We start from the raw sequence: 21,302 nt of genomic DNA, 5'->3' as shown, positions 1-21,302 counted from the left end.
TTCACTTTTCACACTTCTTGCTGTATGACTATCATGGAACAGTTGTCTGTGTACACTTTTTTTATGGGCCATTAAGTATTATTTTGGATTCGAGCCTAGGTATTCAGAATGGATGAAAAATTTTATTATTATGAGGTTTTGTGTCTTTTTGCTTTGATAAGACATTTATTAGATTGCATTTCACTGGATTGTATGCTTAGTAATTCTGTACATATTTATGACTTCTCTGTAAAATACTCATATCTGTGTCATATATCATCTGAGAACTAGAATGTTTACCTTTTTTTTCATCTTCTATGTTATGCTTTCCTTTCTGTAGTCACATTTCTGACAGCTGCCCCTTCCCTCCGTCTCTGATCACCAGCATAAACCTCTAGCTCAGACAGCATCAAGCAGGTGGTCAGTAGTGGTCATTGACAAATGTCACAGAATGAGGAGAATCAGATTTTAGAGGCTCAGCTCTAAAAAAGCAAACCAACGTTCAGACTCTGATTTAAAAAAATTCTGTGGCCTTCTGACATTATCACAGTCCATTTTATCTGATGCTTTCATAACTTTCAACTATTTTAAACCTCAAACGTTTTCAGAGCTTACTCTTGATCCCATTTTTTTTGAAGTAGGGGTGTATTGACATATATTGATAACATAGGTCACAACTGTCTTCTCCAAATAAAAAAGAGGGGACAACAAAATGATACATTTTGGAGCTGCAAAAGGACTTAGAAATTATCCTGCCTAACTTTTTATAAAAACTGCCCTGGGATAGTTCAGTGATTTGTCTGAGGTTATATACTTGCTTTCACCAGCTGGTTTGCAGAACATAGACCTCCTGCATTTTGTCCAGTGTCTATTCAGCTACGTTTTAGTGCTTCTACATCAGTGCATTCCATTTAACTAATATTTGCAAAGTAGATTCTATGCACCAAGGATTGATAATACAGAAGTGTAAAACACACCAGCACACACTTGCATGTACATATGTGTATGCACAGTTCCTCTACTAGAGAACCTTAAAGTCTGTCTAGTACCAAGAGTGGACAGGAGCGGTGCAAATGCATAACCGACCTGCTACCCAAACCTATGGTATTTATCTCTAATTGATGAAGGCATTGTTTTTTCGTGCTGAATTTAGACATGGCTTCAACATTTGCCCCTTTATGGCTCTCTGAGCATCCACTATTTGAGTAGTGACATGCAATTGAAACTTTTTGGCATCAAAGCATTAGTTTTCTTAAAGAATTACCTTTTAGAAGACAAAGGAACATAATCATAATGGTACTAATAATAGATACCATTTATTACTAAGCTGTAGGTTCTAAACACAAAATAATTAAAGCAAAATTGCTTATATGTGAATCACCTAACATCAACTCAGTGTGTTCTGAACTTTAGGAAACAAGATCTCTGTGCTGAGTGCTCTATAAGTGATTGTAGCTTCACTGTCCCTCTTTGGTCTGTGGTTCTTGACCTGCTTCATATTCTTTTAGGTCATGCATCATAAAAGACTTTGTAACTTTTGAGGTTTATCCTAGGAGTTCTGTGTAAAAATAAACCAGTCAGGTCTTATTTGCTCTTTGGCTTTTTTTGAGAAAAACATATTATTTACCTTATTGACGGAAGAGGAGAATAATGAAGAAGACCCTTCAGACTTAGACCTGTACTGTCACTGGGTTTTGGATTAAGGAAAGGAATGACTTTGCGGGTTTAGGAGCTATGAGTTAAATAAGGAAACACAAGCTTTAAATGATACATTAAACAAGATGGACTTAACTGATATTTTTAGGACATTCCATCCAAAAACAAGAGAATACACTTTCTTCTCAAGGGCTCATGGAACATCCTCCAGGTTAGATCATACCTTGGGTCAAAAACCAAGCCTTGGTAAATTAAAGAAACTTGAAACTGTATCAAGTATCTTTTCCTACCACAATGCTATGAGACTAGATATCAATTACAAGAAAAAAATCTGTAAAAAATACAAACACATGGAGGCTAAACAATACACTACTAAATAACCAAGAGATCACTGAAGAAATCAAAGAGGAAATCAAAAAATGCCTAGAAACAAATGACAATGAAAACATGACGACCCAAAACCTATGGGACACAGCAAAAGCAGTTCTAAGAGGGAAGTTTATAGCAATACAGTCCTACCTCAAGAAACAAGAGACATCTCAAATAAACAACCTAACTGTACACCTAAAGCAATTGGAGAAAGAAGAACAAAAAACCCCCAAAGTTAGCAGAAGGAAAGAAGTCATAAAAATTAGATCAGAAATAAATGATAAACAAATGAAGGAAATCATAGCAAAGATCAATAAAACTAAAAGCTGGTTCTTTGAGAAGATAATCAAAATTGATAAACCATTAGCCAGGCTCATCAAGGAAAAAAGGGAGAAGACTCAAATCAATAGAATTAGAAATGAAAAAGGGGAAGTAACAACTGATACTGCAGAAATACAAAGGATCATGAGAGATTACTACAAGCAACTCTATGCTAATACAATGGACAGCCTGGAAGAAATGGACAGATTCTTAGAAAAGCATAACCTTCCGAGACTGAACGAGGAAGAAAGAGAAAATATAAACAGACCAATCACAAGCACTGAAAATGAGGCTGTGATTAAAAATCTCCCAAGAAACAAAGGCCTGGGACCAGATTGCTTCACAGGCGAATTCTATCAAACATTTAGAGAAGAGCTAACACCTATCCTTCTCAAACTCTTCCAAAATATAGCAGAGGGAGAAACACTCCCAAACTCATTCTACGAGGCCATCACCCTGATACCAAAACCAGACAAAGATGTCACAAAGAAAGAAAACACAGGCCAATATCACTGATGAATATAGATGCAAAAATCCTCAACAAAATACAAGCAAACAGAATCAAACGGCACATTAAAAGGATCATACACCATGATCAAGTGGGGTTTATCCCAGGAATGCAAAGATTCTTTAATATACACAAATCAATCAACGTGATACACCATATTAACAAATTGAAGGAGAAGAACCACATGATCATCTCAGTAGATGCAGAAAAATCTTTCGACAAAATTCAACACCCATTTATGATAAAAACCCTCCAGAAAGTAGGCATAGAGGGAACTTACCTCAACATAATAAAGGCCATATATGACAAACTCACTGCCAACATCATTCTCACTGGTGAAAAACTGAAAGCATTTCCTCTAAAATCAGGAAAAAGACAAAGGTGTCCACTCTCACCACTGTTATTCAACATAGTTTTGGAAGTTTTAGCTGCAGCAGTCAGATAAGAAAAAGAAATAAGAGCAATCCAAATTGGAAAAGAAGAAGTAAAGCTGTCACTGTTTGCCGATGACATGATACTATACACAGAGAATCCTAAAGATGCTACCAGAAAACTACTAGAGCTAATTAATGAATTTGGTAAAGGATACAAAATTAATGCACAGAAATCTCTTGCATTCCTATACACTAATGATGAAAAATCTGAAAGAGAAATTAAGGAAACACTCCCATTTACCATTGCAGCAAAGAGAATAAAATACCTAAAATATACCTACCTAATGAGACAAAAGACCTGTATGTAGAAAACTGTAAGACATTGATGAAAGAAATGAAAGACGACACAAACAGATGGAGAGATATACCTTGTTCTTGGATTGGAAGAATCAACTTTGTGAAAATGACTATGCTACCCAAAGCAATCTACAGATTCAATGCAGTGCCTATCAAACTACCAAGGACATTTTTCACAAAACTAGAACAAAAAATTTCACAATTTGTATTGAAACACAAAAGACCCTGAATAGCCAAAGGAATCTTGAGAAAGAAAAACAGACCTGGAAGAATCAGGCTCCTGGGCTTCAGACTATACTACAAAGCTACAGTAATCAACACAGTATGGTACTGGCACAAAAACAGATATATAGATCAATGGAACAGGATAGAAAGTCCAGAGATAAACCCATGCACATATGGTCACCTTATTTTTGATAAAGGAGGCAAGAATATACAATGGAGATAAGACAGCCTCTTCAGTAAGTGGTGCTGGGAAAACCAGAGAGCTACATGTAAAAGAATGAAATTAGAGCACTCCCTAACACCATACACAAAAATAAACTCAAAATGAATTAAAGACCTAAATATAAGCCCAGACACTATAAAACTCTTAGAGGAAAACATATGTGGAACACTCCATGACATAAATCATAGCAAGATCCTTTTTGACCCACCTTCTAGAGAAATGGAAATAAAAACAAAAATAAACAAATGGGAACTAATGAAACTTAAAAGCTTTTGCACAGCAAAGGAAACCATAAACAAGACCAAAAGACAACCCTCAGAATGGGAGAAAATATTTGCAAGTGAATCAACTGACAAAGGATTAATCTCCAAAATTTACAAGCAGCTCATGCTGTTCAATATGAAAAAAACAAACAACCCAGTCCAAAAATGGGCAGAAGACCTAAATAGACATTTCTCCAAAGAAGATATACAGATTGCCAACAAACACATGAAAGGATGCTGAACATCACTAATCATTAGAGAAATGCAAATCAAAACTACAATGAGGTATCACCTCACACCGGTTAGAATGGACATGATCAAAAAATCTACAAACAATAAATGCTTTAGAGGGTGTGGAGAAAAGGGAACCCTCTTGCACTGTTGGTGGGAATGTAAATTGATACAGCCACTATGGAGAACAGTATGGAGGGTTCCTTAAAAAGTAAAAGTAGAACTACCCTATGACCCAGCAATCCCACTCCTGGGCATATACCCTGAGAAAACCATAATTCAAAAAGACACATGCACCCCAATGTTCATTGCACGTCTGTTTACAATAGCCAGGATATGGAAGCAACCTAAATGTCCATCTACAGATGAATGGATAAAGAAGATGTGGCACACATATACAATGGAATATTACTAAGCCATAAAAAGAAATGAAATTGAGTTATTTGTAGTGAGGTGGATGGACCTAGAGACTGTCATACAGAGTGAAGTAAGTCAGAAAGAGAAAAATAAGTACCATATGGTAACACATATATATGGAATCTAGAAAAAAAAAAAAGGTCCTGAAGAACCTAGGGGCAGGAGAAGAATAAAGACGCAGACATAGAGAATGGAATTGAGGACATGGAGTGGGGGAAGGATAAGCTGGGATGAAGTGAGAGAGTGGCATGGACTTATATATACCACCAAATGTAAAATAGATAGCCTGTGGGAAGCAGCCGCATAGCACAGGGAGATCAGTTTGGTGCTTTGTGACCACCTAGAAGGGTAGGATAGGGAGGGTGGGACGGAGACGCAAGAGGGAGGAGATATGGGGATATATTTATATGTATAGATGATTCACTTTGTTATACAGCAGAAACTAACACACCATTGTAAAGCAATTGTACTCCAATAAAGATGTTTAAAAAAAAAAGCTATGAGTAAAGAGGCATCTGTAAGCAGAGCTGTGGCCAAGAAGATGCAGAAAGTAAGCACACTTATAGATATTATTGATTGTGTCTGTCCTCAGGAACACAGTGATATGTACATGGCATGTAATGGTATATGTATTGAATCCAGTGACTCTTGTTCCTCAGTGGGACCACCAAAAAAGCTACATTCTCAGGATTATAGCTTTTTCTGAATCTTTGGGAGAAAGAGAAGCAGAGAGAATGGAAGCTTAGTGTGAGCTGTTGACTGGAAACACGTTTTACAAAACTGCTTCTTCTTGAAAGGCAGTTGAATCAACTTATTGTCGTCAGGCTTTAAGTAAATGAGTTCTTGCAGTTGGCAAAAATGAATAGAAAATGCTTTAATTTTGTTCTGGCTGTGGTCCAGCAACAAGAGAGACTTTTCAAGCGTGGAGTTACAGAGCAGTGCTGAACGACTCCAAGCGAATTCTGTGTAGGTTAAGCTGTTCAGGCAGGGCTCACTGTTTGCTCATGGCAACTAGGTGACAGGGGTGGCTGAAAGCTTGGGAGGACTGGGGTTGGCTAGTGAAACCTGGACCAGCTGTCTTTGTCCCTTAGTACTTGGTAAAAATGTGGGTCAAAAGTAACTATTTTCATTAGTACATGGAGAAAGTTGTTATTCAAATTGGGTGTCACTTTGTCCTCAGCCGAAAGGCTTTTGATGGTTATTCGTAATGGTAAAACTTCCAGATGCTCCATATTCAACAATAATTTTGACTGGAACTCGTGGTCAGGAGAATCTGTTGGTAAGTAGATTTGAAGAAAGGGACTCTTTTAAAGACCCCTGGTTTGTGGACCCATGTTTTCTCAGCATCTTGTTCAAAGAAACCTGTACCTTCACAAATCAAGAGAAACCTGGGACATCCTTCACTTTTACAGTCAGATTTTGATTATTCAGTGTGAGTCAGGATTCTCACCAGGATTATGACCAAACTGGAGGATTGGTCGGTTGGGGGAGCACAAATGGCATTTAAAACAGGCTGTGTGGGGGTGAGAGAGGATACCATGATTTCACAGAGTCAAAGAATTTTTTCCAGAATGTATGTTTGAGAGGTTCAAAAGGAAAGGAAAGCAGAATATGGTTCTTTTTCTTTAATCTTTTCTTACCAGGTGCTATTTAAGGTTTCTGAGTGTTTCACTCTAGGAGCATTTATTCCATATTTAAAAAGGAATTGGGTTATTAGCTATGTGCCACATAGCAGTTTGACCACGTTTAATATTTGAATTCTTCCTTAGATTTAATCACCTCCATTTTACTTTAGAAATCCCACTACAGGACTTGCCTGGCAATACATTTTTTATATTTTCCCATTTACTTTTATACTGTTCCCATTTTCTAGTGAACAGTCTGCTGCCAAGGCCATTCCCAAATCAATTTCAGAGTGTCGGATACTCAGGATGATGCATCTCTATTTGGGGAAATTTACTGTAAGTTTTGTTGTGAGAAATGGATCTGTACATCAGTCTCCTGCTAGAGTGAGGGACTCACCGAAGAATGAAGCAGAATTAACATGGAATACCTATATGACTCAGCATATTTCTTCCCTGGAGAACTGTGGAATTTAAGCAGCGTGGTGTTGTAGTTTTTACACATATCGAGCGCAGAGAAATGTGAGGGGGTCACAGTGGTGCACTGGAGCTGGCTATTAGAAGTAGGCTATGCCCATCTCTTCCTGACTCTGAGCTGAGTGACATCATGTTGGTAGCTTGATACAGGCCATGGTTGGAGTACTTCTACTAGGACGTTGGCAGATGCTGCAAATAGTTATTGTTGTTGTTTTAAGTTCCTCCCTGGAGAGCAAGTTGTGAAGCATTTGCTAGCTCAACCCTGGGTCAGTGTACCTAAAACACTGATTTTCTTTTTTTTTTTTCATTGTTGTTATTCTCTAGTACGGGTGTTCTCAAAATGTGGTCCTTGCACCAGCAGTGTCAGCGTCACCTGGGAACTTGTTAGAAGTGAAAATTAGCTGGCCCCACCCCTAACCTACTGAATTAGAAACTCCAGGGTTGGGACTCAGGAATCTTTTAACAAGCCCTCCTTCCAGGTGAATCTGAGGTATGCTAAAGTGCAATAACCACTGCTCCAGGGACGAAATAATCGAGGAATAAATTCCTTTTACTTAACTGTATGCTGACCACAATTGAATGATTAATTATCTCATACCTGTCCCATTGTGCTTATCAAGCTTTCAGAGGATAATGCTAAATACGACTGCTATTTATAGCACCCATAGCAGGTGGTGGCAAAGCTGTATCATTTCCGGGGCTCATAGCACGTGGAAACGCACGCCTCATCTAACTCACATTCTTCATCTGAAAGCACGGCCAAAAAGCAGGTGATGTGGGTTAAGTATGGTAACTAGCCTACCATGTTCTTCACTGGCTTAAATCAGGATCCCCTGGAGGGCTTGTTAAAACAGATTGCTAGATCCCACCCCCAACGTTTCTGATTGGTAGGCCTGGAGTGGAGGGAGCCTGCTGATTTGCCTTTCTAGACGTCTTCCCAGCTGACGCTGAAGCTGCTGTTGCCGGGAACACTCTTGGAGAGCCACCACTCTAGAACAAATTTTTTCTTTTTTTTTTTTTTTTTGCGGTGCGCGGGCCTCTCACTGTCGTGGCCTCTCCTGTTGCGGAGCACAGGCTCTGGACGCACAGGCTCAGCGGCCATGGCTTACGGGCCCAGCCGCTGTGCGGCATGTGGGATCCTCCCGGACCGGGCCCTGCATTGGCAGGCGGACTCTCAACCACTGCGCCACCAGGGAAGCCCTAGAACATCCTCTGAATGATCTGTTTCTGGGTGAGTTTCTGCCTCCTGGCTTTTTGTCCTCCTTTGTTCTACATTTAGCTTGTCTTGATTTCTCCTGGAGAAGGTAGAGCCCACATCATATGGGGCATGATTTTTAATGTGCAAGAGCCTGTGAGCCCTCCATTTTCGGTCAAGATATTATTGAGAGTTATAATTCACTTTGTAATTTTTTTTCCTTCTCCTACTAAGTTTCTACAGGTTTGCGACTTTGCTATTGTGTCAGGATGAAACTCAGCTGCTTCCTCATTGCAGTGTTTGTGGCCTCATGATTCACACCTTTTACTGCCATCCAGATCACTCGCTCGGTTGAACAGGATATTTTTCCTCTTCTGTATTTCCTTTGAATAAAAAACTAATCCACCACGGGCTTCCCTGGTGGCGCAGTGGTTGAGAGTCCGCCTGCCGACGCAGGGGACGCGCGTTCATGTCCCGGTCAGGGAGGATCCCGCGTGCCGCGGAGCAGCTGGCCCCGTGAGCCATGGCCGCTGAGCCTGCGCGTCCGGAGCCTGTGCTCCGCAACGGGAGAGGCCACAACAGTTAAGAGGCCCGCGTACCGCACACAAAAACAACAACAACAAAAAAAACTAATCCACCTTAGTTTCATCCTCTTACTCATGCTCTTCAACAGAATAGAAGCTCTTTCCAATGCATGAAGAGCACAGTTTAAAGTGTTTACTGGTCATGACAGCTCTAGGAGGCCTTGCACACCTCATTGTTGAGATCAGGTGGGATGTCTACAACTTTTTTCCTGAACTCTTAAAATGCAGCATTTGAATAGGGGTGGCTAATGTTGTTATCTGACTGTTGCATTTTTTTTTTTTTTTAAGTTGCATTTTAAAATTACTTGTTAGGTTTCTGCTAAACTTGAGTGAGAAGACTTTAGTTTAAGACGTATCTTGGCCACTCAAGTAGTTCTGTGACCTTAGGCAGGTCATTTAATTTGTTGGGTCTCACTTTCTTCGTCCATAAATTGGAAATGGTGGCGTCTGTACTGTTTATTTTATTTAAGTTGTGTGAGGGTCACAGTGATATCTAGGAAAGTGTTTCGTAAACTCTAAAATGCTATGTAACTCTGAAGCATTATATGAGCTCCTTATAATACTCAGCATGGTCAGGACACAGGATAGACCCTTAAGATGTGATATCTGGCTTGTGCATGTGTTCCTGGGCCCTTATAGATCTGTGGCAGCTGATTCTCAGAACAGTATCTGATACTTAATAGCTATCCTGAGCATGGGGAGCAAATAGACAAAAGTGAGTATAAAAGCTGGTTATTAGCTAGACTTTAGGAGGCAGGAAAAACTGGGGACTGACTGCAAGCTTTTGGAATTTTGCTTGATGGTATCATTTTGGAAACTAGGGCAATGACAAGAAGCTGAGTGTGTCATTTAAATAACAGGAGTAACGGGAAACAGTATATTCTGTTGTTGGTGTTTGGGTGTCTCCCAATAATGTTTTGGCCTGAAAACTGGGACTTTTTTTCTTGACTATAAAGACATAACTTACTGGGACAAAGGGTAGGATGGGTGGGCTATCTTAGGTATTCAAAATAGGAAATACCGAACTGTGTGCATGTGTGTGTGTGCTCGCGCATTTATGGTAAATATTTGAAACAGGGTTTGCGAAATCCTGTAGAGCCCATCTAGAGAAAACATGTGGAAGTCTTCTGAAAGATATTTCTCTCCCTCTTGGGCTTTCATAGTGTTCAGAAAATTGGATATATCATGCACTTGAGAGTTTGTACTATGGTGCACTGAAATTTATGTCAGTCATATATTTGACAATTACCTATGCTCTCTATAAACAAAATAGCATAAGAAGTGCTGGCACGAGACTGTGGGGATCCTCTGCCTCGACACTGACTAGCTTGCTGATGGTGGATAAATCAGTTAACCTGTGTGAAACTTAGTTTCCTGATCTACAAAACAGAAGTAATAATTATTGACTCATTTGCCTTCACTAAGTTGCAGGTGAAATAATGTATATAAAAGTACTTTGTCAACTGTAAAATGGGCTAGAAATGCAAGATATTATTTTCAAAAAGCCTCTAGTATAAGGCTTTATAGGTAGTCAATGCAATTGTGTTTATTATAGAACTTAAAAAAAACAGGCTAGAAAAATGTTGATTGAGGGAAAGAATCTTTAAATTACTTAAATTAATTAAGTTCAGAGCCTGCTGAACAACCACATGCAGTATGTCTTGGTTCGTGCATCGAGTCTCCTGGCAGGCTGGCTAGCTGCAGTTCTGCCCTCTCCATTCAGTGTCTTTTCTGTGACCTGAATGAAGATATAGGAGGTATGTTCTTCAGACTCATAGGTGATTCAGACCTGGGAGGAGTAGCTAATACCATGAATGCAGATCCAAAATTCAAATTGATCTCAAAAGGCAGGAACAATGATCTGAAAGCACCAAGATAAAATATAACATGGATATAAATAAAGTACTTCTTTTAGAGTAAAAATAATCTATTGCACAAATTCAGGATGCGGGTGATTTGCCTTGGAGGAAGTTGATATGAAACCATCTGGGGGTTTTAGATGATGTCTACGAGCTCAAATAGAATGTGATGCATTTGCTTTGAAAAAAAAAAGTACTGAGTAGAAAAACATGGGTGCTCACCAGAGTGATCTGGTGTTCAGAAATCTAACTTCTGAATTAGGTGATTAAGGTTCTGGTCTTCACTGTGTTAATAGCTCACTATGTGACCTTGCTCAGGTCATTTAATGTTCTTGGGTTCATTTTATTTAATTGATAAAATGAGAACTTGGACTAAATTATTTCTGAGATTGCTCCCAGCTATAGGAATCTGATTCTGAGTTGAGTCATATGAAGCCTTTTTTTTTTTTTTTTTTTTTTTTGAGGGGGGGGGTGGTGGTTTGAGAATTAATGTATCTAGAGTCAAAAAAAAATTTTTCAATTACAGAGAAACAACTGAGACTTAAAATTAGAATATATATGTATATATATTTTTATTTTTCAGTGATTGTGACTTTTAATTTAATTTTGTTAGCTCAGCCAATGGCCTTCTCAAAGATAACATATTTCTCAATTTTTTTTGCTTAACTGGTATGCCTTAAGAACTGTTCCGTATCTTCAAATTTTTCTGTGACTTTCAGGTACAAATCCTAGTAGGGTCCAGCTGGCTCACTTTCCTTCCAAGACGGATAAATTGAGCTGTATGTTCTTTTACAATATGTGGTCTTAGATGTCTAGCATGAGACTTTCAAAATTAAGGTCCTGTCTACTGCTTATAGACTTATACAGGGTCTCAGACCTCTATTGGTAGAAATAGCAGTTTATCATCAAAACTACAGAGTAATTTTTGCTGCCAAAAAATGAGTGTTGGCTTCTCTCTAACTTACAGAAGTGTTACTTCTTTAATGTAAGCTTTAATTGAGCTGTGAATGACTTAGTTTGCTGTACCTCTGAGTTTCGGAATATGCTGTGTTTTTCAGAAGGAATGGCTACATGCTAGGCATGTCGTTCATTTTAATGCACCTGGTTAACTTTCACTCCTTTCATTATGCTATTTGTTTGATATAGACTTTGTACTCTATTTCATATAATAGAGGGTTTTTTGTGTGTTGTTCTGAAACCTTGAATGTGACTTAATTAAGTGAATGGGAATTAATCAGAATATCCCTTTTCTAATCTTACCAGGTAAAAAAAAATCATCATATTAAGGGTGTTGTGTTAGGGAAGATAGCAACTTATACTTCCTTCTCTTCATTCCTCTGCTTTTCTTCCCCTTCCTCTCTCCTTTGCCTTCCTCTGTCCCACCCACACTTTCCCGCCTCCTTCTTTCTTCCTTTTTGTTTTGTATTTATTGAATCACCACTGTGTGTTAGGTAGGCTTAGGATTTATTCACTAGTATGGTATCTGCCTTCATGGTGCTTACTGTCTAGGAGAAGAATCATTTAAGTAAACAATTACAATGCAGAGTAAAATGAAGTTCGTTAATGAAGGCCAGAGAGGACATCCCAGAATAGATTTTAAACCTGAGAGTTGAAGGTTGATTTTTAGTTAGCCGAACAAAGAAGTTGAGCTTGGATCGGATGCAGGAAATGTTCTAGGCAGAGGGAAAGCATTTAGTAAAATCTTAAGACGTCAAAAAGTACAGCACAATTAAGATACAAAAAGACAGTATGGCTGAAGCCTGGTGCACAAGGGGAGATTGGCCAGAAATAGAATTGGAGGGACAAAATCTTAAAAGCCCTTATGGATTGTGAACCCAAAAAGTAATAGGAAGTCACTGGAGGGTTGAAGAAAGAAAATAACGTGGTCAGTTTTCCATTTTGAAAAGATGTCTTTTTCCTGTAGGCTGGAAACTGAAACTGAGTTGGAAGGACACAAGTTTGATGATAAAATTATTATTATAGTCCAGGTAAGAGATGATGATGATGATGATGATGATGATGATGCAGCCTTGGACTCGGGTGGTGGTAGATACTGGAGTATCTGCTTCATCTGAACAAAGCTCTGGAGTCTTTATTTCATTTTCAGATAATTGTCTTTAAAGTTATTGTTGAATAACAGATAAAAACAAAAATCTTTTTTCCCCTTTATTGCTATCCCTAATTTGAGGACTTAAAGACTGCCCCCAAAATGATTAATAGCTGTGAGGTTTAGGTATTCAGAATAAATTTCTAGATGCTGTGTTGATTTGAGTAGGAGAAGGTGCACCATAATAAGAGTCAGAGCTCTGAATTTAAGCCCTAGTTTTGCCACTAATGAGCTACTTGACTCTGGGTAAATAACCTCCCTAGGCACTCCCTTCAGTTCTAATCATCCATGATTCTGTGGATGCCTATGTAAAAGAACTCTAGGGAGGAAAAGTCTCCAAGTGTTTATTTACATTTTGAACATCTTAATGCTTTTTGAATCCCTGTTGGTATGCATATCGAAATTCTAGATTCAACTAGTGAGAAGCCTTGCTAACAGTATCAGAAAGCGGAACCTATAATATGGTAAATCTGGAACTAAAAATAAAACTGTCTTTCTATTTTACACCCTTGCTTATAGACATGAGAGGAGATTTTGAGGTCTGTGAAAGATGAGCCTCAAAAATTTAACTTCTGAGGATAGAAATCAGTAATAATGAGAAATCAGGCTGAAGTGTGTAGCTGTTCCCAAACGTTAGTCCACTGACTGGTGCCCGTTTGGCCACATAAACATCCCCTGTGGGAGCTTGTTAAAATTATAGAGAGTAAATCTTAGTAGTTCTCATAACAAGAAAAAAATTGTAACTTTGTATAGTGACGGATGGTAACTAGACCCATTGTGATGATCATTCCCCAGCATATACAAATATCAAATCATTACGTTGTATACTGGAAACTAATATAATGCTATATGTCAATTATACCTTAATAAAATAAATGAATAGTAAAAAAAAGAATTACACATCCCTGGTATCCACCTCATAGCTTCTGATCAGTAGGTGGAGATTTAAAACAAATTGAGATGGTCACTATGGGGCAATTTTTTGAGTGTCATGCATGAGATCACATTAATCTTGCAAAATGTTTCTTGAAAAAGTGTCTGGGGTGAAATAAATTTGAGAAACACTGTGTAATATAATGTCTTTTATAGATTAATGTTAGCATATTAGAGGTTCTGGGATATCGTAAATGAAAGAATGAGTTTAACTTTGTTTGTTCCTGTGTTTCTCTGATTCAATTAGTCCGTCAACCACTTTTGCTAGGATCTCTATAAACAGCCCGCAGAAGTGGCATTCCATGATGGAAATTCAGGGTTATTTTTTATAGTCACTGAAATGTACTTATCCATGAAGTGGTCCAAGAACATTAACCCTTTATTGTTTAAACAAAGGCACACATTTGTGAAATTGCTGGGGGAATAAGGATAAATATTTTGCCTGCAAAATAGGCTGATTTCATCATCAAGTGCCGATGTCAGGGAGCTATCATGTGGTTTGTACATATTGCGTTACTTGACTCTTAGCAGTTACTCCAGGTGAATAGCACCTCCACAGACCTGTGCCGTATGCAACCTGCTAAACCTTCCGTGGCTGTTCTGTCTGACAAGCATGGCAGCTAACCCTGTCAGTTTGCTTTCACTGGTGTCAGAAATCATCCATGGGAATGATCTTACCCAGTATGACTCTCTGAATAGCAGGCCCCTAAAATTCTAGACAGATCTAGAACCCAACTGTACAAAATAGTTGGGTTTCAATAAAATAATGAGGCTGTTTCCATAAGCCATGCACCAACATTTAAATGTTTATAAATGAATGTGTCTTTATTTGCTGTCCTGAGAAGAAGCTGAGATTCATCATCAGACATGTTACTGGTCAAAGTGTAATAGTGCCTTCATCATTTCATAACAATTTATTGATCACCATGGGACAGGCAACATGCTTGGTACTAGGGACACAAAGGAAAAAAAGACATGGTTTCTGCTTTCCAGAAAGGGCAGCTTAAGTGAAACTGGCACATACACAGATGGTTACAGCACATTATGGTAATAGTTCCAATGGAAGTAGGTGCAAGGGACAATTGCAACATAAAACGTAAAGTACCTGAGGTTGGCCTAGGGGAATCAGGAAAAATTTCACAGATGAAACTTCTTTGGTTCAGTTTGGTTTCTGATTTTCTTCTGAAACCCTGTGCTGATTCTGCTATTCAATTACCAAGAGAAAGTTTAGATTTTGCTGCCTTGCATGTGCTCATATGCTTTTCCAAAATAAATTGTGTTTATGTAATATTTTTTACCTTTTCTCCTCACTCATCATTTCCATCCCGATATTACTTTGAATTATACCCCCCACAATAGTCTTAGTTTCAGCTGAGTATTCACATTTCTGGTACAAGCTAATAGAATTTTTCATTTGCTTTTGGTTTGCAGATGTTGAACACATGGCTCTTAAGCATAGCATTATTCTTAGAAGGATGACAGTCTTCAAACATTTTGATTAGTACCTCAATTTTATCCACTTCTCCATATTGAAGTGAACTTGTGTTTTATATCTTCTCTGCTTCATCTTCTACATAAAGCTCTAGTATTCAGAAAGGCAATTTTTGTCTCTAGTTTTATATCTACCAAACTACTGTGAGGCTTTCAAAAAGGGTTGATAGTTTTTAGTGCCAGAGATGGAATATTTTACTTAATTTTTCACAGAGCTCAAGGAAATATACCTGTATCAAGAATAGATACACATTGTCTATTTGCAATATTTTGCACTTGTGTAGCATTTTACAGTTTGTAAGGTATTTTACCTGCATTATTTCATTTAACTCTCACATTGCTATTTGAAATATGAGGAAACTGGAGTTGAGTGAGATTTAGTGAGTTATTCCAGATAGTACAGCTGGTCAGGGACAGAACCAGGACTGAGAGAGTCTTCAGCTTCCAATTAAGAAGCTCTTTCCACTATATTGCCTAGCCGGATAATCTTGCTATATGTAAGATACAAAAAAAGAAAGACCAAAATGAAGGAGTGGAATTTTTGTTTAGCAATAGAAATGCAAAAATTGTATCATTTTTAATTGTATGGATGGATGAGACTGTGTAGGGCATGAAAGAAAATTAATAACCATACTAGGTAGAACATGGTAGGAGAGTTTGATGAAGAGGGATGACAAGAAGGTGGAGCTGATTTAGTGTTTAATGAAGCACTACAGCCAGCAGGACAGGTTGGAGAAAAAAAAAAAAAAAAGGAAAAATTTAGCAAAGACCACACAAGTCATAAGTAGGGCAGACAGGGGTAACGGAATGGACATAGACAAGAAACTCATCAAAGAGACTGAGCCCCAGTACAAAGACTGTAGCTGCCACCTTCGTTCTGAAGTTGGAACCTCTTACATACCAATTATCCAGATCAAAATTGATGCCACAGGTGCTGGTCAGTGAGGAAACTATAGGCAGAATGTAGCCAGGTCTTGACAACTCATAAGTGATTTGGTACAGTTCAGTCACACAGGTCGTGTTATTGTTTCCAGATAAAAGAGCATGAGGGGTAGGAGTAGTAATTGGAAAGTGGTTGAAAGGTTTAGGGTAAGTTTCTTGAGGATGCTGTGAAGGATGAAGAGCCACATGAAGATGCGACTCCGTGGCACGTAATTGGCATAATTATGCTATAAACCGATAGCAATGATCTGATTTGCTAATTTTTTAAAAAGTTCCATCAATTTTAAGGTTACCAGGATATCATAGAAGTAAGAGACTTTAACTTTCTCAGTCCTTAACACATCAATGAGATAAAATATATGTCTCAAATTATGTAATATTAGAGAACACACAGGCCTTTTTTCAAGTGTCATGTAATATTTTCAAAAATTAGAATTTGTTGAGGTTTATTTTTGGCCTAAAACTCAGAAAATAATACAAATGATATTATCTTACAATAGTTGTATAAAACCATAAAAAATGTAGAAACCAAAACATTTAATCACATAGACATTTTAAACAGCTTTATCACACTGTAACTGACTTAACAATAAACTGCACATATATAAGGTATACAGTTTGGTAAGACTGATACATGTCTACATTCATGAAACCATCACCATAATCAAAATAAGGAACATATTGATCATTCTTCCTATTTTCCTTGTGTCCTTTTTTAATCTCTCCTTTCCGCCCCTCCCTCTAAAAATCTCTCCTTTCCGCCCCTCCCTCTAAAAATCTCTCCTAAATGACTTTTGCATCAAAAGGGAAACTAAATGCATACAACCTTAGACCGATCATTCTAAAGCAATTTTATATACAAATGTCATATATACATGTTGAACTGACAAGGTAGACACTAGGAGTGTAGAGAAGGAAGATTTCAGGAGAAGAATGTGTGTTTAGAAATAATTCTTAAAGCCAGGTGAGCTTGAATTCAGCCTGGAACAGGTAGAATCAGTTGGGAGAACATTTCAGCTTTGGGGCAGGAGGACTACAAAGCCAAGTGAGGAATGAAGGCTGAGCAATTCTGGGCGAGTGAGAAGACTTTTTCTGACTCAAACAGAAGTAGTATGCTGATGATCTGTAGAAAGTGGGAGTCTGGCTAGTTTGTAGAGGGCTCTTGAAAATGAAGCTGAGTGTAGATTTAAGAAAATGAGGAAAAATCAAAGGATTTTTTTTTTTTAAACTAGAGAAAGAGATCTGCTTTATTCATTTATCATTCATTCAAAAATTTATTTGTTGAATGTTCACTATATGTCAGGCACTATTTAAGTGCTAATGAATATGCTTTTAACATGTGGCCATTTGGAAGGGCACTGTCTGCTGTGTGTGTGTGTCTTTGTACGAGATTTGTTTTTATAAATAAGCTTTATTTTAGAAAATTTTGGATTTATAGAAAAATTGTAAGAATATTATAGATTCCCACATACCTTTATCCATTTCTCGCCTTGTTAACGTCGTATATAGCTATGTTGCGTTTGTCAAAGCTCAGAAACTGACATTAGTACGTTACTATTAACCACACTCCAGACTTAATTTGTATTTGCTTAGTTTTTGTCTAGTGCCCTTTTTTTTTTTTTTTTTAATCCCAGGATCCCATTTAAGAGACCATGTTACATTTAGTTACCGTGTGTTCTTCGGTCCTTAGACTGTGATGATTTCTCAGATTTTCCTTCTTTTTGATGATCTTGACAATTTTGAGGATTACTGGTCAGATATTTTGCATAATTTCCTTCAATTTGGGTTTGTCTGGTGTTTCCCTCTTACTATTTGCTTTTGAAATAACAAATGGAAGTTCCATCCACAAATCAAAAGTGTAATTAACTTTATGTTTGGATTTTGCTACTTTAATCTTTTTTGAACAGTAAACCCCATATTATCCTCAAATCATTTTCAAAGTATTTTCTGCCTTATCTATTCATCTTAGGTGTCACATTTATTTCCGTCTACCAGGGTTTCCTGGAAAGAGGAATTTCTCATCAAATCAGTAAGAATTTGAATGAAAGATTCCAAGAAATCCTTCCAAGATTTTAAGGCCTTTGAAATTTATATTTCAGTCACCGTGGTGGTTCAGTAACAGAGGCTAAATGCTTAGCTGAGCTCTGATCCATGACTTGTATCATCGTATGATTTAGCTTGAACTTTGTGCAAGTTTCTAGCTGCCATATCACAGATTGGTGAGACTGGGGTAAAAGTGTTCAGATGTGCCTATACGGGCTGCTGAGCCATTCGTTTTCTTATATGCTCTCAAACCTTCCCAGGAATTGAAACACCCAAAGTTGAGTAAGGATCCTGTACTGCTTCTTTAATACAGCATTCCTTAACTATTAAGAAATGGACTTGGGCCCACTCCCTGGAAAAAATAGGTGCCTGACATATCCACAGGCTTCTTTCTTCTGGGACTAAAGAGAGAATAGGCACATTTTCTTCCTACCTGTCCACTAAATACATTTGAATTCATTGGGGCTTTTGAGACCCTTGAAGACAATATTGTGACTTTTCAACCTTTTATTCCTGGATGAGTGTATGCCCTAAACTTACAATACTTGGGTTTGATTCTGGCCCCTCTAATTATTAGCAATGTGGCATTATGTGTGTCACTTAGCCTCTCTAAGCCTTAGTGTTTTGATCCATAGTGTTTAGATAATAATGTCTACTTCCTAAATCTGATTTAGACTCAAATGGGATTAAGCATGTAAATTGCCCAGCACAAGGTCTGGCACAAAAAACAGCCCCAGTAAACATTAGCTGTTCTTCTTATTACTAGTATTCCTGGTATCTAGTGTGATAAAGTAATTTTAAAAAACTGGATGCATCAGCCATGATTTCATTAATAGCAGACGGTGTTTTGACTGCACTCCCTGCCTGGTATCCTGCTCAGACATTCTGATGGCCAGGGTCCCACTGCTGCAGCTTCCAGCTTCCTCCACCACAACTCTGCATTCACCCTTCTTGCAGAGGGAGAATGGATGCTTCCACAATTTTAAAGAAGAAATAATGTTTTAAAAAATGTTTTTAAAAATTCACCTAAAACATCCATTTGAATTAAGAAATTAATCATAAAATGCTTATGCATACAGGATTTTGCCTTGGTGGTCTCATGGGGTTTATCAGGAAGTAGAAATTTTTAAAGGTTATCAAGTTCTATTTTTTTTTTAAACCAGATGGAGCTAACTTCTACCACTAGCATTCTCTCAGAATCACTGTTCAGTTCTTACACCAGTAAGGAATATGGAAAAGTTGTTGATAAACGGATTTTTCTGACCCTTAGGTATAAGTCTGCATTTGTTGGAGGCCCTGAGGGACTGGTCTGGGACTGTGGCACTACCAGAGCTGTTGCAGGCCCCCTGCTAGGACTCACAAATCCATGCTTTGCAGGGAGTAGTAATTTTAGTTGTCTTCTCAGTATGCCCTGCCATGGAGCCTTTCTTGTTCTGGCTGTTACTGCCTCAGTTAAAGAATGCAGCTTTCTTTGTGCTGGCCTGAGGATCAGATGCTTCCGAGCAGCAGGAAGAGGATAATCCCACACCTAAAGGAATGCAAAGCTTTCTTACTTGCTAAATCAATCAGCAGGGCCTGCTATTATTACAAGGCAGCAGCTTCTTTCCTGACAGGGCTTGCTGGCAGAGGAATAGTTCAAGAGTCCTCATCCACAAACATTTATATTTTTTTTCTTCCCCTTTATCTTCATAAGAGGTAAAAGTAGTAACTTTAATGGGACCTGTGCCTTATGGTTAAAAATGGTGATGTTAATAGTCTAATATTGAAGACATCTAATTACAGGCTACAGGAAGCATCACTTGAGCCTCATTTCATGTGGCATTGCACGAGAAGAATTCTAGGGCACATGAGGAGTATAATGGTGTGTTTTAGAGAACTCTTGATATGTACAGGTGAAGAATTATGTTTCATTGATTGCATTTATAAATCTTGAAAAGGAATGGGTTTCCAAAGACGATTCCTCTGAGAGTGTTCAGAAGATCAGGAAAAGCAAATGGTTAGAACTCTTGTGCCAGTTTCAGCTGATCAGCGGTGGCTCCCGAGAGCACTGGGGTGCAGATTTTGAAGACCCATTCTAACTCTAGAAAGAATGCCATGATTGATTAAAAATGTCTGCCATGCGTGTGGGACAAGGTAATAACAATTTGTATATCCCTGGATTCACCATTTGTGCTGGACCAAAGCATGGCAGCTATAATTGTTTATACTCCAGAGTGTGAAGAATTTAAACATTGTGCTTCATAAAATACACAGGACAAAGGTGAGTTACAGAGACAATCCTCCAGTCATTTCTTCTTTCAGCCAAAACTTGTTTAGCAATTACTGTGTGCTAGATGCTATGGATCTAGAGCTAAATAAGTTCTTGTGTCTGTCCTGAGGAGCTTTTGTTGACTAGAGGAGATGGTGGTATGAAAACTATTGCAGAAACAATAAATACATTGTATTAAATGCAATAGTAATAAGTGCATGAACTAGGTTGAGTGTTCGCCAAACAGAGGAAGGAATTAACTCTGCTTAAGTTCACAAGAAACGCCTTCAAAGGGGGACAAACCTGGTGTCCTTTCGGCCTCGAAGTAACAGTGAACACTTAGGAACCATTTTCTCTTACAATTCAGAGCAACCTTATTGAAAATGGATAGTGCCCTTTAGAATGTAGTAAAGCTCTATAATTAAGGATTCTGTTGCTTTTGTATTATTACAAATTTATACCCTTTTGAATTTTCAATTGTGTTGAACTCCTGATTACTTGGCTTCCTCAACTTATTTCTTTCCCTTACCACTTTTCCCAAACCAGTTCCTATAAACTACAGTGCTTTGTTTTGTATTGATCTTTGTTGTCATTCAGATATTTATACTTGGAATATGCCAATAAGGATACAGGACCTGATGGCAAAGCAGTATACATTTGGAAATAATTTGACATGTCATACCTTGTACGGGCTTCTCAGTTTTCAAAATGATTAGCCTGTCATGTTTATATTTCCCTTTGATTTAAAATGCCAAGCACACCTAATCACATTTTTTTTTTCAAGTATGTCATAACAAAATCTACAGATTTGCTGCTTCTAAGTCCAGGAACCTATACAGATAGACCCAGCTGTGTGTTTGATATGTACGGCACACGTG

At 38.1% G+C, this 21,302-nt stretch overlaps 1 protein-coding gene across 1 annotated transcript in view; it reads left to right on the top strand.

Annotated features, from left to right (window-relative positions):
• CTNNA3 (catenin alpha 3) overlaps window positions 1-21,302 on the top strand; it is a 1,586,247-nt gene that overhangs the window by 755,141 nt on the left and 809,804 nt on the right. The window lies entirely within an intron of this gene.

The sequence above is a fragment of the Grampus griseus genome (assembly GCF_964374135.1).
Source record: "Grampus griseus genome assembly, chromosome: 16".
Lineage (NCBI taxonomy): Eukaryota > Metazoa > Chordata > Mammalia > Artiodactyla > Delphinidae > Grampus > Grampus griseus.
The sequence above is the reverse complement of the archived record's forward strand: the minus strand, read 5'-3'. Positions and strand labels throughout refer to the sequence as shown.